This window comes from Budorcas taxicolor, chromosome X (genome assembly GCF_023091745.1).
Source record: "Budorcas taxicolor isolate Tak-1 chromosome X, Takin1.1, whole genome shotgun sequence".
NCBI classification, from domain to species: Eukaryota; Metazoa; Chordata; class Mammalia; order Artiodactyla; family Bovidae; genus Budorcas; species Budorcas taxicolor.
In genome coordinates, this window is record NC_068935.1 from 88,549,459 (window position 1) to 88,555,555 (window position 6,097).

The following is a 6,097-nucleotide window of genomic DNA, read 5'->3' on the forward strand; positions in this document are numbered from 1 at the left end:
TCATAGCTTATGGATAGGTGAAATGAATGACAGCAATGTTATAAGGAATGACTGGGTGGAATTGGGAATACTTTGTTATAAAATATCCACACTTCTGGTGAATAAATATTATTTTATTTTATGATATTTTCAAGTGGACTTAGATTAATTGTAAATGTATACTGCAAACTCTAGGGAAACTACTAAAAATACAAAAGAAATATAATTGATATGCTAAGAAAGTAAACAAAATGGAATAATGCTTTGTTAAAATGCTCTATTAAAATCAGAGGAAGCAGAGAAACAGAAGATAAAATAAGAAAAATTAGTTTAGAAGTCATTGAAATTGAAAACAAAATTTACAGAAAAAATTTAACAAAACTAAAAGTTGATTATTTGAAAAGACTGGCAAAATTACTGAACTACTCACCAGGCTAACCACAAAAAAAGGAAAGAAGACATGAATTACTTATATTAGAAATAAAAGAGAAGTTATCACTGCTGATCACTGGTATTAAAAGGATAATAAAGGAATATGAACAACTCTCTGTCCACAATTTGATAACGTAGATATAAGGGACAAATTCTTGAAAGACAGAAGCTACCAAAACTCACACAATGAGGAACAGATATATCCATTATATAAATTAAGTCAATAGTTGATAACGTTCCAAAACAGAAAGCAGTAGGCTCAGATGGTTTCTCTGGTGAATCTACCAAACATTTAAGAAAGAAATGATATCAATTCTCTATAATCTCTTCTAAAAAATAGAAACAGAATGGACCATTTCCTAACTGATTCTATGAGGACAGCATTACCGTAATATCAAAACCATATAAAGACATTAACAGAAGGGAAACCTGCAGACCAATATCTCTTATGACCATTAATGCAAAAATCCTCAACAAGATGTTGACAAATTGAATCCAATAGTATATAAAGAGAATTATATGCCATGAAAATGGGATTTATACCAAGTGTGCAAATTGTTTCAATGTTCAAAAATCAATTAATATAATTATTATATGGGCAAGCTAAAAATGAAAAACATGATTGTATCAAAGATGCAAAAAGAGCATTTGATAAAATCTGACACCAATTCATGATGTCAATTCTCAGCAAACTAGAAATAGAGGGGAACTCCTTTATCTTGATTTTTTATTTTTCCTTCATTTTGTTTTTATTATAGCATGTTTGCTTAATTTACAGCAATCAGAAAATAAGCTGGGTCTTGTTTTGATCCAAACACTGATGTTTTAAAGGTTGTACACAATATTTGTTAAAACAGAACATATAAAAATACCTTTTTAGAAGCTTCTATAAGAAAGAAAATACAAAGTTTAACCCCACAACTTTCCTCTTTGCTAGAACTGCGAACTACTGCTACAGTTTTAAATAGATTTTTTGTTTAAATTATACATCCAGGAAAATCTAAAAAAAATTAAACGTGCATATAAATGATTGCATAGCAGAACATGAACATTAACTGCAAACAGTAAAGAAATGAGTTAGAAACACTATCAAATATACAAAGGTTCTAGAATCAATCCTTTAAACATATTCCACAAACAGTATTTAAAAACCACCTTTTGTTCTTTACAGGCAAGGCCTATATCTCTAAAACCAAAACTGAAAAAAGTAATCCTCTAAAAGGGTTAGTTTCCCCACAACATTTCTTACTTATGCCTGTAAGCAAGCAATCTAAAATTTTAAAGATGCTAGCTTTTAATCTGAAATGAGACTGGACATATCAAGTCACTTTTTATTGCCCCCACATGATCTCACAGAGAGATGTTAGAAATTTTTATAAAGAGTAGGGTATTATCCTCTTATTTTTATCAGGTACTACACTACATTTTTATCAGGTACTACAATCAAAAACTCAAAGAGATGTGACTTTCTTGAAATTAATTTTTTCCAAAGTTATTTTAAATCTCATGGCACCAGAGAATCACTTAGAATGGGAGTGTTGTTTTTTAACTTGCCTCACATTAAATAAACTGAGGTGTGAAGAACAACCTTCCTTCATAAAGAGATGGGCACATTTTTATACAAATGCACACACCAAGTGCTTTAAGCATCAAAATTCAGTCCTCTTACACTATGCACACTCACAAACAAAACCTCCTTTGAAACACTTTACTTGCTTTTAACAGCAGTAAGAAAACTATGCAATATTATGGTCAACAACGCTCCTTAAAGTTGAGAGTAACTACATAAGAGCATTCTTTTACCCTTAAAATTATTTCTGCCATCATCAACCTGCCCAAGTTTTAAGGTGAGTTTTTCCGACGTTTGTATGGTTCCAAATCTTCATAGAAACCAGGAAAGTGAAGGCTCCTTGTTTCAATCAAACAATCTGCCTGAAAATGCTACTTAACCCACTTGTCATTTTTCAAGACAGTGGGGGTTAACAAAAGAACTATTCCACACTGTGCCATAAATTATCATCACGGGCCTAAACATCTTGACAAGACAAAAAGGTCCACCCTGAACCTAAATGTGTCTGGTCAGTCAGTGTTGTACTGTGGCTACAACTTCACTTTTTTATCATTCTATCTTATTAGCAAACTACGTTTCTAGGTTAACAGTTCTACCAATTATGGATGTGAAAGTTTATTTTTAATAAGACAATGTTGCAAATTATGGTCAACCAACATCTATTCACCAATACTTCAAGCATAAAAATGAGAATCTTTACAAAAATATGCAGAGACACCACGAATTGGTAGCTGCCCATAACATTAAACAAACTGGACTCTTAAGAGTGGCTTCTCAACAGCATATCATGTTAATTATAACCATTGCCTGGTACAGGGAAAACTGACAAGTGTTTTTTAAGCATCATTGCAACATTGTATTCCTGATAATTTAAGTAAACCAAACTATGAGTAAATGAATGATACATGCCTAAAAATATCATGGTTTATACTATCAGTGGCCACTGGACTTAGGACTAATCCAAGACCTTGACCTAGATTTTGACCTAGACCTAGACTGTGATCTTGATTGAGATTTGGATCTAGGTGGTTCTTTTTTCCTTGATTCCTCTTCATATCTTGAGCCAGACTTATAATGTATTTTGGAATCTGTTTTAGAGGTGCCTCTAGTTTTGGTGTGAGATGCAGACCTAGAACGTGATTTAGCCTTCATTTCTTTCCTGGGCTGGGACTTGGACCGTGATCTTGAATTGGATTTAGATCTTGAAAAAGACCGATTTTGGTGTTTGAATCTATCATTGTCGGAATGGCTTCTGCTACGCTGTGGTTTTCCAGTCGGTATATTTCTAAGACTATAAGATCTTCATAGTTGTAATCGAAGGACCGACTTCTTGATCTTCTTCTGTCATAACTTCGGCTTCTAGAACGTCTGTATCTGTCATAATCATCATAGCGTGAAGAACTATACACATTCCTCCCTTCCTTGGCTTTCATCTGATTTGGAGTCTTTCGATCCCTCTGTGCAAACTGTATTTCAGTTTGGCGTCCACAAATTCACTTTCTGTCTAAATTATGTAAAGCATCTTCGGCATCATGAACATCCTCAAATTGAACATAGGCAAATCCTCTTGGATGGAGAGTGTAGAAACCAAGTGAGCATACACATCAACTATAGGGCCGAAACGACCAAATTCCCAACATAAATCTTCAGACCTGGTATCGTCGGCCACGTTCCTCACGAAGAGAGACGTGTTGGGGGGGCGCAGGTACCGGGACATGATGCCGGCGTTGAGTCTCTGCAGGGACACTAACAGGCTCAGCAAACCGTCCGCAACTTCAGCGCCGAATCCTCCTCAGACACACTTATCTTGATTTTTTTTTAATCTACAAAAACCTTCACCTAACATCATACTTAAAGGTGAGAAACTATCCTTTCTATCTCTAAGATTGCTAAAAAGTCAAGGATGCACTTCTCATCACTCCTATTCAGCACTGTAAATCTTAGTTAATGCATTAAGTAAAGAGAAACATATACAAGGTATACAAATTGGAAACAAGATATAAAATTTTCTTTGTGTGTAGATAGGCATGATTGTCTACGTGAATCAGTTCAGCTCAGTCTCTCAGTCGTGTCCGACTCTTTGCGACCACATGAATTGCAGCATGCCAGGCCTCCCTGTCCATCACCAACTCCTGGAGTTCACTCAGACTCATGTCCATCGAGTCGGTGATGCCATCCAGCCATCTCATCCTCTGTCGTCCCCTTCTCCTCCTGCCCCCAATCCCTCCCAGCATCAGTCTTTTCCAATGAGTCAACTCTTTGCATGAGGTGGCCAAAGTACCGGAGTTTCAGCTTTAGCATCATTCCTCCCAAAGAAATCCCAGGACTGATCTCCTTTAGAATGGACTGGTTGGATCTCCTTGCAGTCCATGGGACTCTCAAGAGTCTTCTCCAACAATACAGTTCAAAAGCATCAATTCTTCAGCGCTCAGGTTACTTCACAGTCCAACTCGCACATCCATACATGACTACTGGAGAAAACCATAGCCTTGACTAGACAAAACTTTGTTGCCAGAGTAATGTCTCTGCTTTTTAATATGCTATCTAGGTCAGTTATAACTTTTCTTCCAAGGAGTAAGCGTCTTTTAATTTCATGGCTGCACTCACCATCTGCAGTGATTTTGGAGCCCCCCAAAATAAAGTCTGACACTGTTTCCACTGTTTCCCCGTCTATTTCCCATGAAGTGATGGGACCGGATGTCATGATCTTAGTTTTCTGAATGTTGAGCTTTAAGCCAACTTTTTCACTCTCCTCTTTCACTTTCATCAAGAGGCTTTTTAGTTCCTCTTCACATTCTGCCATAAGGGTGGTGTCATCTGCATATCTGAGGTTATTGATATTTCTCCCGGCAATCTTGATTCCAGCTTGTGCTTCTTCCAGTCCAGCGTTTCTCATGATGTACTCTGCATATAAGTTAAATAAGCAGGGTGACAATATACAGCCTTGATGTACTCCTTTTCCTATTGGGAACCAGTCTGTTGTTCCATGTCCAGTTCTAACTGTTGCTTCCTGACCTGCACACAGGTTTCTCAAGAGGCAGGTTAGGTGGTCTGGTATTCCCATCTCTTTCAGAATTTTCCACAGTTTATTGTGATCTACACAAAGGCTTTGGCATAGTCAATAAAGCAGAAATAGATGTTTTTCTGGAACTCTCTTGCTTTTTCCATGATCCAGCGGATGTTGGCAATTTGATCTCTGGTTCCTCTGCCTTTTCTAAAACCAGCTTGAACATCTGGAAGTTCATGGTTCACTGAAGCCTGGCTTGGAGAATTTTGAGCATTACTTTACTAACATGTGAGATGAGTGCAATTGTGCGGTAGTTTGAGCATTCTTTGGCATTGCCTTTCTTTGAGATTGGAATGAAAACTGACCTTTTCCAGTTCTGTGGACACTGCTGAGTTTTCCAAATGTGTTGGCATATTGAGTGCAGCACTTTCACAGCATCATCTTTTAGGATTTGAAATAGCTCCACTGGAATGCCATCACCTCCACTAGCTTTGTTCATAGTGATGCTTTCTAAGGCCCACTTGACTTCACATTCCAGGATGTCTGGCTCTAGGTGAGTGTTTACACCTTCGTGATTATCTTTGTCGTGAAGATCTTTTTTGTACAGTTTTCTATGTATTCTTGCTACCTCTTCTTAATATCTTGTGCTTCTGTTAGGTCCATACCATTTCTGTCCTTTATCAAGCCCATCTTTGCATGAAATGTCCCCTTGGTATCTCTAATTTTCTTGAAGAGATCTCTAGTCTTTCCCATTCTGTTGTTTTCCTCTGTTTCTTTGCATTGATCACTGAGGAAGGCTTTCTTATCTCTTCTTGCTATTCCTTGGAACTCTGCATTCAGATGCTTATATCTTTCCTTTTCTCCTTTGCTTTTCGCTTCTCTTCTTTTCACAGCTATTTGTAAGGCCTCCCCAGACAGCCAGTTTGCTTTTTTGCATTTCTTTTCCATGGGGATGGTCTTGAATCCTGTCTCCTGTACAATGTCACAAACCTCTGTCCATAGTTCATCAGGCACTCTGCCTATCAGATCTAGGCCCTTAAATCTATTTCTCACTTCCACTGTATAATCATAATGGATTTGATTTAGGTCATACCTGAATGGTCCAGTGG

The 6,097-nt window shown here is 37.1% G+C and overlaps 1 pseudogene; it reads right to left on the reverse strand.

Moving 5' to 3' along the window:
• Positions 1-2,914: 2,914 nt before the first annotated feature.
• LOC128070219 (serine/arginine-rich splicing factor 10-like) lies at positions 2,915-3,698 on the reverse strand (annotated as a pseudogene).
• Between the last annotated feature and the right edge of the window lie 2,399 nt (positions 3,699-6,097).